We start from the raw sequence: 12,171 nt of genomic DNA on the forward strand, positions 1-12,171 counted from the left end.
AGCTTTCATTACAGTCTCTCAAATTTTCCATTACAATGCATTAATAACTGGGAGAGGCGTAAAAAATGAAAGCTTAATTGACGTTTATTCATTTTGTATAAACAAACTACATATGGTAAACAATGACAAGCATGCAAAATGAAATGAGTAGAAAATTATGTAAAATTTATGTTAGGCTACAAAAAAATAAACAATTTTGATTGCTGAAATGATCATAATCGATTTGCAAGAAATTTACGTTCGATTGCTACGAATTAGTAAAAATTCCGTGTAAATCCAGTGAATATCACTAATATTGAGTTTTTTCGCTCGACAAAACGTAAACGCTTTTTCAACCGAGTCCATTGCCCAAACATAAAAATTTCTTTTACTCTTTTGTACTACTAGCGAATACATATTAACATATATAAAAAAAAAAAATTATTCCAGTACACAAAGAAAATTAAATACGAAGAAAATATATAACATGTTATTAAAAATTAATATTTGGAAAAGGAAAATTTGGAAGAAATTACAGACAAACTGGGTGTTTTGGAAACATTCAAATTCTACCAAGATAACGACCTCACGCATAAATTCCGTTTAATTCAAGAATGGCTCTTATATAATTGCCCCAAATTGTTTAACTCTCTTTTCCAAATCATCAGGAACGTGTCAAAAATATGTGGGTTAAATTCGATCGCCACGTACGAAAACATTTAATCCCCACCTTCCAAAAACTGAAAAACAGACTAGGGGAATGGAATAAGATCCCTGTTTCCTACAGAAGTAAATTTATACAAAATGTGTCAAAACGTTTAAATGACGCTATTAAGCAAAAAGTATACCGCTCCAAACATTAACTTTTAGTAATATGCTGTTTTTTTTTTCGTATCCTTCCTTCTATGAAAAAAACCCAATATTAATGAGACTATATTTTTTAAGTTGCTCATATTATTTAATTTTCTTGTCTGAAAAAGTAAAACATCGCAATTCTTGAAAAGTAATAACATTTCGTCCCCCAACGAACGTCACTACACACTCCGACTCCATTCCATTTTATAATTTGACTGTTTATCATCTCTAAATGTAAAAAACTTAATATGCGAAATATGGTTTGGCCTAATGGCTACACTATCTCCCTCGAAAGTGGGAACATGAAAATCCCCAGGGCCAGAGTTTATGCCTACACCACAAGTGAGTATAGTGTATTTATGCAGTTCAGAAACAATCGACTTTGGTTGAAATATATATCAAGATTTCCCTAACTTAGAGATTTTTTTCGTCTCTAACAAAAAAAGTAAATTGATCTCCTCCGATGCGGCTACGGCAAATTCTATTGCAGCCAATACTTCACTTGACAACATTTATAATGTGTACATCCCGTCCGAATTCTGTGATATCCGTAGGGTTACTTCTATCCGCCTTTATTTCACCGGACTTAAAATCCACTCAAATGCTTGTCCCAAAAATCTGCTTCAATTCTACCTCCTACTTGACTTCTGGAAAGTTGCGGAAGTAATGCGCTTTCACAAATTCAACCAAACCTCTAACTGTCGTGCGTCTCTGGACACAGTCCGTACAAGTTCTTCCGTGAATGTTTTAGCTTCCCACATCTGTTTGGAAGGTATTAACTTCCCGGTTAAACCATATGTTGTGCTGATATTACAATGCCGCAAATGTTGGCGCCTCGACCACACTGATAAGGTGTGATCACACCGAAAATCACTCTGCCCTTCCTTCCTGTGGCGCAAGATTGCTCCACAATTTGTTCTCAAAATGCCAAAACCTTTCTAATTCCAAAACTTGTCCGACGTACGAGAAAATTATGAAATTGAAAAAATACGCGGCAGGACGTCTCACACAACAAATTTACTCTTTTTGTCAGAGTACTTACGCACACCCAAACTCCAATTTTTTTAATATCCCTGAAGAGCTTCCCTAAGTTCCCTCCCCCGACTTTTCAACCAACACTCAAACGACCACGCACGAGTTCAGTTCCAACCAAAAAGATGATAAGTTCTGAAATCACCATCTCCCCTTCCAACATAAGATTTTCAAATCCCGAAATTGTGACATCCATCAAAGACAATATTCCTTCTGATCAGGAAATAATCGCTGATTCTAACACTTTCTCTACCTTATCTGAAATCTCTGATCGAATTCAAAAATTACACAGTATTTTCTAAATCAATTTCTATTATTAGCTCTGCCACACGCTTATCTCGCCACCTTCACAAGAGTATTCTTAACCAATGACTGCCTTTGATTTTGTACTCGTATTCTCTCTCAATCAATAACGAAAATAGCTCAATTCAATTGCACTAAAATCCGTAACAAATTAAAACAGCTTGAATAATACCTTCATTGTAATGACAACTTCGTGGCTTGTCTTTCTGAAGCTTTTATTAAGCCTCATGATTATTTTTCCATTAAGCGTTATAACTAGTTAGATTTTAGCATGCCTCAAACTATTCTCATGGTGGTGGTGTGGCAATGCTTCTATTTAAGCTTTCATTCTCTTACACTTTTAATGTTGCAAACTGTGTACCTACTGAAACTTGCAGGTGCCACTTCCTTTGGGGAACTCTAGATTATTAGTTGTTATATTTCATCTAATTATAATGTTTTTGATTCTGGAAAATTTTAAAAATTTTAATCTGATGGGCTTAAAAGTGATAAAATCGATAAGTAATGGTGAAGCCCAACATTTTTTAGCTCAACCTCAAAAGCGAATAATTTTATTCTTAACGAAAGATTTGGAATTGTGCGTAATGTCCAGGTGTAATACAATCCAGTTTACATCAAAAACAATGAAAATATTTCTCTATAATGAAAAACAATTCCCAACACGATTACTTTGAGTTACTACATTCTCCAAGTGAATTTCTTCATTCTTACGCTGAGACAATAGTTTAAATGTGGCCGATTCGGACACAATACCAAATTCTGTAAAGCCTCTACTATTGAATGTAATAAAAGCATTTTGGTTCAAACTTTTACAAACTCCTTATATTTCTCGTTCAAATGAATTATTGAAAATACCTTTCCAGGCAGAGGTTTGATATTTGTGATGACTACATCCGTAAAATTAATCACTTCGCTTCCGTCAGACAACTAATTCAAAATATATCCAGGATAATTCTTGTCTCAGATATTCTCGATACTCAAAACACTTTTCAGGCGGTTCTAAAGGCTGTGAAACCAAGTTATTACGACATCAATTCTTTCGCCCTTAGATGACTCTTACAGCTCTTACACTCTTACAGCTATGTATCGAAAACGTAAAAAAACTTTAAAAAAAATTAGTAAGTATGCCTTCCCTGCCAATTTCTTTGAATATAATAAGATGCAAAAGAAATAGAGTGCAGCCGTCAGAAAACCTAAAAGGCAGCATCGCGCACTTTTGATTAATGATCTCTGTGCTCAGCGTAATTGTCGACTCTTATAGAACTACATAAACGGTCACCGTTTTACTAAACAAGAGGCTTCAAATTTTCCAATTTGGACAGATACTGGCAATGAAAATGATCTGAACTATCGCAAAAGTCATACATCTGTTGGTCGCTGGTTTGTATATCCTGCTCTACCCCAAGTATCGAACAATAACGAATAAATACGATACGGTCAGGGCTCTGTCTATCGAAATGGTCTTTGTTCTTGGGTTCTGATTCGGCCGTTGTGTAAGATGGCTTGCCGTAAGACAGCTGGCTAAGCGTCATTCTAATCAAACTCTATGCGATCAATTTGCGACAACTCCAAGACTCTAAAATATTCCAATATGCTGATGAAAACTTCTCCTTACAAGCAAATCTTTTTTACGGGGAATGTAGTAAAACCAATTTACATGTCAGCCTGAGCAAAGCCAATACTTGAGACCTATCAAAACAATTGCTTTCAAATCTACGCCACTGATGACTCTGTAAATGATGAGGCATCCACTTTATTGATGATGAAATATGGCTAGAATATCATATGTGAATGTGAATGTAAAATTAAAATCTTGGAAAACTTATTCTCTATCCTCAGGGAGTTGCTTGCCAACAAACCAACATGTCTTTAAAATCGACGATATGCTTGTAAACCCTTTCATTGGTCAATGTCATTTTGTCTCGTTGCTGGGTCATTGTGGTTTTCATCTCAATGAAAGGACTGATTTTTATATACGTGGAGCGCAACTCGACGGAAAAATAACATCTGTAGTATATCCACCAAGCGAAGCCCTGCACAAAATTAAAAATACCACTTCCAGAGTTCTAGATGCCGAATATAATACAGTTGCAAGAGAAAAAGCTAGCTGTCTTTTTCCCATGTCTTTCAAATGCTTCCTCTCGTCCTGGGAGATCAAAGAGCTCTACCTTCTAATGACTAATCGTTGCTATGGATTGATAATGACAAATGTGATATATGCCAAACAACTGAATCTGACGAGCATTTTATCTCAAGATGCAAAAATTGTGATGATATTAGACTAGTATTCGGTCTTTTCGGTAGCTACAACAACCTATATGACATCCTATGTGCTCACGATCTCGCCGATCTTAAGGAACTCACTGTCTTCATCGGAACTGCTGATTTTTCCTTCTCTTATAACTTATATCTATTGTCTCTTCTTCTTTGCTTCCAGTCTATTCTTGGTCAACTTTTGACCGTCTTTTCTCTTTCCGGACGAACGGTACTGACTTTGAATTCACTCTCACCACACCTCCGCCTTCACGAATAATCTACAAGTGCTGTCTTGCAACCCGATGATTTCTACAACATACCAAAAAAAAGGAAAAAAACGAAGACTGTGTCAGTCGTTTACACATGAGAGAAGAAATTTTATATTGTTTACAAAAGTAGAACATTTTTGAAGCTTTTAGGCTAAGCACTGTTTTTACTTACATATAAATAAAAAAAAGTAATTTTATTATTATTATTATTATTATTTTAATTTTAGACTAATGAATTCTTAGATAAAAAAAGAGACATTGAGCACTAGCAACACAGGCTATCGGTGATAGACTATATTTAAATAGGAATAATAGAAACGCACGTGTAGTGTTTTAAAATCAAACTTAAAGTGATATGAATATTTGTCTTTAATCAAGCGCAAATTGCGCGAAAAACTTTCTATTCTTGGAGTAGTGCTAAAAATAGAAAAATAGCTTCAAATTTATAACAAATTCAATGAGATCCTTTTGCTTTAAAATCGAATTTGTACCTAATTTTATATGTATTAAGAAACTAACTTTCATTTCTGTTTTTTTACAAATCATGTCGGCTAGAGATTTTGCAAGGAGTTTATATTAATATTATTTTTATTTTGTGCTCGTGTGTCATTTCTCCTTGTTCCCTTTGTTATGCTGGTTTATGTTAAACGCAGCCGGGTTTCTGTTTTCACGTCAATCGGGGCGTTGCTACTAATTCTAACCAGCCCCGTATATGATGATTATTGTCATTTAACGCTATTATAAACTTTATGTAAAGCATTGTTGTTGGAGTTTTGTGATTTTCCAAGAATTGTAATTATAGATAGCGTCTATTAAATAAGAATGCTGAATGAAATATTTTCAAATATCTTAAGGATATCTCCTAACGAAGGAAAGTGATTCAGTTGCATATATGTCTTCATTTTTTAAGAAAGAAATGTTCTCATCAATGAATAGATTTTGCTCCATAAATTAATTGTAGTGCGGTAAACACTCTGTCGCTTTTGAAAATGAAGCTCAAAAATTCTTCGAAATAATTTTCACATGGACGTTTTGAAAATTTTACAAATCTAAAGCAATGAAAAAGACACTTTATGTCTGCTCCATCATTTTGTTTTGTCAACGCAAAAATATTTCAATCGATGGTTTTTTTAAGCAAGAAAGTTGTAATCATAATAGGCTTTAGTGCGTTGATGACATTGAAATACATAATTTCGGTATGATATTGTTATGATGAGATATTAACATAGTCAAAGGAAAAAAAACTTCGCTATAACATAAGGAAACCGCAAAGAACTTATGTGGTGAGCGGTTGTGTGGTGAACGATTTTCTCTCAACGAAGTTTTTAAAATGTGATCAATGGCAAGTTTTGTGTTCCAATTCAAATTGAACCATACAGCCAGTGTTACGATTATACGAAGCACGACGCATTCATACTTTGTTTTGAAATTCGGTTAAGGTGGAGAGTTCGCAAACCCAAAAATATTTAGAAGGATAAGGTAAGACAAGTAGTTCAACTGCACTTCACCGTTTTATTTTATTAATATAATTCTTATAGCAGAACTAACGCTTGTGTGAGAAAATAAAGTTAATTACAATAACCTGTTACTGTTAAAACGGTGTATTAAATCATTCGATTATAAAATTTGGAGGAAGATGCCATTGTGAATGATATGAACAACATTGTAACTTCGACAACGAGTGAAATAAGAAAATGTGGCGTGACCGCAGTACCAGACATACGGGAGACTGTTATCAGAATCAAGTTTTGTTAATGCAAGCGATCGCAGCATAAAAAATCGAAATTTTCTTCAAGTTAACGGCAATTAAGAAAATTGTAAGTAAATATTTTCTCTAAGTTTATCATTGTAGGCATGGGAAATGGAAAACTGTGTTTGAAGATTGGATACAATGTTAAAAAAATTTAGATATAATTCTTGGGTTTTATCTACGATCTCCATTTCTTGAACATATGTAAACATAAATACTCGCTTTTTATCTGCAGCAATTGTTCCAAAATACAATTTCTAGAAGAACACTAAGATGTACTAAACGCGCAGTACATAGAATATTAATGTATGCTTCGATGCGATAATATAATGTTATATTATTTATTTCCAATGTGTAATATCGACAATTAAAATTAATGAAAAGAAAAGAGATTATCATCAAGATTTTGGAAAGAAAGAATGATATAATATGGATTTCCAAAAGATCAATTATTAGCGAAAGAAGAACTGGTTTTAATATCAAATATTCAATAAATATTTTTTTCATGTTGTTCGCCTGGACATTATTTTCCGAAAATCGAAATAAAGAAATTTGGAACTCTTAAATATATATTTCGTGCTTACGTAATAGTTCTTTTATGAAAAGCATTTATTTAAAATTTTTCTAAAAAAATGTAATGTAAAAAGAGTCGACATTGACCTATTGGCACGAGTATTATTAACAAAGCAGTGAAAAGTTTGTCCCTTGATGTTATTGATTGGCAAATCTATTGTCAGTTGCGTAATAGGGTGAAATATTGTAACGAGAAAGGAACGAAATCAAGCGTTTGCTAACTTATTTGGAAATGCTAAGTCTAAGCAAATGTGGCACATGCTCTGTAATCAAGCCATGTTAGAAGGCATCTCTACTACTATTGTCATTCCAGAATATCTAAACACCTTACCGTTACAGGTCGTGAATACGGTATCAATGACTTCCAAATTTCCCAAGGAGTGGAAAATAACTCGAATAAGACCTATTCCTAAACAGGGCTTCCCTTTTACACATAATAATTTCCGATCAATTAGCATCGTACCCTGCCTCGCCAAAGTTACGTAGTACATCATGAAGGAACAACTTAATTTATGCTTGAATTAATAATAATGCCCTGAATGATACTCATTTTGGCTTTCGGCCTGGATGTTGCATTTCGAAACTTTTTATTTCCCTCGCGGAATCCATTAGGGAGAGCATCAAGGTAGGCATGAGCTGTGTTCTTGTCGCTCTCGATCTAACAAAAGTTTTTTTCAGAGTCCCTTACACTAAGCTTATTAACAAATTATATGAGAAAATAAACTTTTCTCGGAGTGCTTGTAACCTAATGTGGTCGTATATATCGGACCAAGAACAGTTTTTTTCTGAAATTATTCTAACTCTTCCCCAACTGAGATTATGTCTGGGGTATCCAAACGTTCTATTTTGGGCCTCCTGTTGATTAATCTTTTTGTAAATGATTCTGAGGATTTGGTTGGTAACGGCTGCGCTTTTTTTCGTATGCAATGCATCTTTCTGCTTTATAGAGATAATGCATATAATTTGCATTCGTTCAATATTAACTAGTCCTTACCTTATACATGATAGATAATATGCTTTACATTAAGTCCCGTAAGCCAAAAACCTTACTCCTCAATTGTCCTCGTGCTGGGTCATTAATTCTTAATATAAAACTATGTAGATGTTCGGTTAATGTTGTAGACTGGCTGCTATGTTTTGTGGTAACACTTTATCGCAATCTCAACTTTGACCATGTCTCTGCTAAAGTTTGTCTTACGGTCTGAACAACTGTGTAATCTAAGTCCATATTTGCTTCTACATGTTAAACATTGCATCACTCGTCATGACGCATACTAATTATTGGATTGAAGACTTCTCTCCGCGTCCAAAGTATAACGTACATAGGCTTCAAAGTATTATTAATCGTATAATATGTTTTGTATATAGCGTCAAACTTAGAGACAATGATGCTACTCATACAACTCGCAGCTAATTGGTACAATGTAGGAAATCTATTTTCTGATGTTTGTTTAAGTACATTCACAATACTAAGCTTTTAGTATAAAACTTTTAAAATTATTTAAAAAACAGTACAAGGCCCGCTATACGTCTTTTCTTTCAGAAGTATTAATGTTGCTTACGTTAACGACAACCTTGTTGTTTTATTGGTGCTCCAGGGGAAAGTTATTGTCTGCATTTAGTATTTCAGGGTATAATCATGGGCTTGGTTTTCTTCTACGACACTGTTCATATTTCGGTGTTGACTGGTAATTTAAATATTATAAAGAATTTCATTGAAAGAATGTTGAGAAAGTTTATATTAGACAAAAAATCACGATGACTAGACTCAGTACTTTTGAAACAGTGATGGGCCGAATAATTCGAAGGACATCCCATTAGCCCAACGTAACTCAAGACTACGTCTTTTTTCAAAAGAAAAAGGATGAATTTTTAGCTCGTTGCTTATAAACCAGAACAGATACGATTATAAAAGTTTGCACCTATATTTCACGGGTGATCCTAAAGTATTTGGCAATATAGTATAGAATATTGAAATTTTCCTTTTTGTCAACACGGGTATATCACCCAGACATCCCAAAAATTATATATATTCTTGATTGGTAACATATACTGAGCCAATCTAGACAAGAGTATCCTCCCTTGTGTCGACCTTTGCCGATTGCGTTGTTCCTTCCCTTATTTGTAAATGTTGAGAAATCAGCTTAAAATATGGCGAAAACTGTGGCAATTATTGTAGTTTGGTATTCATAAAAGAATGAAATCTTAACAAAGGACATTTTCAACGTAAAAATATAAATTAAGAGCACCGTTTTCCAAAGCAACAAAATTTAAATTTTTGTTCATTATTTCTATCCTATAACAAATATAAGGCTAAAAATTTTCACGCATAATCCAAGCGGGATCGACACTGCTCGAATATGTAAACAATCTAAATATTATAATATATATATTGTATATAAGTCGTTTATTCTTCAAATTTAGTAAGAAGTCATAATGTTTTAAAAACCGGTGCCTGTAATACGGGTAGTGAAACCTGCAGTTAATAATGTCGATAGAAATTCTCTATGTAAATCACGGTTCAATTTAAGCAAAACATCTCCTTACGCTGCTATTTCGCTTGAATTGTTAAATACCAAGGGTTTTTATATCTACTAGCTGTGTAATTGATCCCCATTAAGTTTAAGACTCGCAGAAAAACTTTTGGTGGCAATGGGGGGATCTTGGTTAGCTTACGCTAGTCATACATGGCTGGATTGTTGAGCACTTTCATAATTTGGCTGCAAATTAATTTACATAAAAAATGTTGGCAATGCTTCAACTCAGTGTAAGACGTCATTTAATCGAAGCTATTTACAATTTTTTTTCGATATTGTTACAAAAATAGTGTTATGAATTCGCACCCAATTGTCTCTGAAATGACAAGACAGGAGAATCTAGTCGAATTTGAATCTTTAGCGGGACTGCGTTTGTTTCTTATCGTTATTGTCACTTTTTATAAAATTTGATATCTCGGAGTTACGGTCACTTTCCAATCAACTTAAGAAAAAGATGAAGTCTTAAAAAGAAAGTGAATTGTCTCAGATTACACAAGCAATTAATCGGTGGATTTAAATAAGTTTGAATCTTATAAAAACAATGGTAAAGTCCTCTTTTTCAACGTAAGTATGCCATGCTATGTTTTGGTAAGTGTGTAAATTTAGAAACTTTATTAAAAATATTGGATCATATTGAAAAGTTTCTGCGGTTCGAGCTCCTTTTTGTAGCCTGGCCTTTTAAATGATTTTAAACTGTCTTGTGTGCCAGTCTTGCTCAACTCGTTGCAAAATTTCATCGACTTTTTCAATGGCATTGAAATTTCCAGAACGGAATGAACTAAATCATTCCTGGACCCTTCGTTCACTGAGAGCATTCTGACCATACACTTAGCAAATTTTTTTTTTTGCAGCGTTTTTACTTTTCTTGTAGTGAAAAAGGGTCACATAACGTATTTCCTCTGATATTTCACTCATTTTCAAATCAATATAAGTTTTTGCCCTAGCAAAGAATTAGAAAACTATGTTCAAAAAAAATATAAGCTGACATTCCACCTTTTAAGAAGACGTTGCTTTTAGACAAAGAAATGAGTGTCACCCGATATATAGGCATCAACACGATACCGCGGAGAATTTGCAATATGATCTACTATTTCCCCAAAAAAAGAAATCTTTCAAAGTTTTTTTTTAGCTAATAAGGAAGTTTTTTTAATAGATTTTCTACTTAAGCCGCGTTGGAGTTTCAAACTTGACTACTCTCCCAGAGCCGGTTTATGTTAAGATAACAAATTTTAAAAAATCGTTCCAATTAGTTCTCAAAAGAAACATTTGAAATCATGTAGAAATTTGAAATGTATTTTCAATACGACATTTTCCAGATCAGCCGCGACATTACCTTGTGGATTTTTAAGTATTTATTCAAAGAACTTCTTGAAAGGCACCTACTAGTTCTTGCACCTTTTCAAAGATATTTTTATAAAGATTCATTTGGTATTTAAAAAAGAATCTTGAATTAGCTAGACTTCCCAGTTCATGGCTTGACGACTTCACCTATGAAGCTCTGTTAACTAAGTGGCAGATCTGCAGTAGGATCTTTGTACAACTCATTTAGAAGGTGATAAATGCCTTTCATAATTAAATTCGATCATATGTTCACACGTTTGGAGCAATTTGTACTCAAAATTGTGTCAATGCACTTAAATGTTCAACACTTTCAGCAATTATTTATGCACATAAGGTTTCCGTGTTCTTCGTGTTTTCCTTTCGGGTTGATAGAATATTAGCTATTGGCTGTTTTTTTTTTTTTGTTAGAGTCATATAAATACATAAATTTTACTTTTTTTCTTTATCTATTTCTTCTTTTGTTTTTTGTTTATTTCTTGTTTCGTGGTTTTCACGAAATTCTTCAAAACAAAATAAATTATTCCGTGTCTGCAAAGGTTATTTATATTGTAGTTGTCAGTTTGAAATGTTAGGATGAAAATAAGCTGTTGGGCTATAGATTATAAAATTTTGTAACAACTTATGAGACCTTTTTTCTTTTAAATCGAATTTAGTTAATTTTTAAGAATATTAAATAATTAACTTTCCTGAATATTTGTGTTCTTTTCAGAGCATGTTAGCTGCAGAATTTATAAACAGCTTCTATTCACAGTTTTTATTTCGCTTTGTGCTGACGTTTCATTTTCTCCTTGTGTCTTTTCTTCGTACAGGCTAGTGTTACAGCCACCAAGACGTGTCTTTTATCCGATTGTGATTTTTTTTTATAACATATGTTCTTTGCAACAACGTCTTTCCAACCGTGTAATTTGACGATTATCGGCATTGAAACATAGTTTGATAACATAAGTAAGTGATTTAATTATGTATATTTATAGTTTTTAACAGAAACATATTTTCATTAAATAGGATTTTCTACATAAATTATTCTAAAGTAAAATAATTGATAATGCAGCGAACAAATTGTTGCATTCGAAAATGAAACTATTTGAAAATTCGATGAAACAATTTAACACCAAGTATGAATGTTTTGAGCAAAATGATCGAAACTTTCAAATGAAAAGGACTAAAAGACATAAGTGAAGAGAGAAATTTCATGTCTACTGCGCCATTTCATAATTATATCAACCGGCAGTGTATTTTATAACGAAAATATTTGCGAGTGCTCGAATGAGATAAG

At 33.3% G+C, this 12,171-nt stretch overlaps 1 long non-coding RNA gene across 1 annotated transcript; it reads left to right on the top strand.

Annotated features, from left to right (window-relative positions):
- The first annotated feature begins 5,747 nt into the window (after positions 1 to 5,747).
- Positions 5,748 to 11,928, top strand: LOC119637630. Its single transcript, XR_005247304.1, has 4 exons — positions 5,748 to 6,173; positions 6,233 to 6,511; positions 11,705 to 11,840; positions 11,901 to 11,928. It is a non-coding gene; the product is annotated as an uncharacterized LOC119637630 (long non-coding RNA).
- Positions 11,929 to 12,171: the final 243 nt, after the last annotated feature.

This window comes from Glossina fuscipes, unplaced genomic scaffold (assembly GCF_014805625.2).
Source record: "Glossina fuscipes isolate IAEA_lab_2018 unplaced genomic scaffold, Yale_Gfus_2 60, whole genome shotgun sequence".
Classification (NCBI taxonomy): Eukaryota; Metazoa; Arthropoda; class Insecta; order Diptera; family Glossinidae; genus Glossina; species Glossina fuscipes.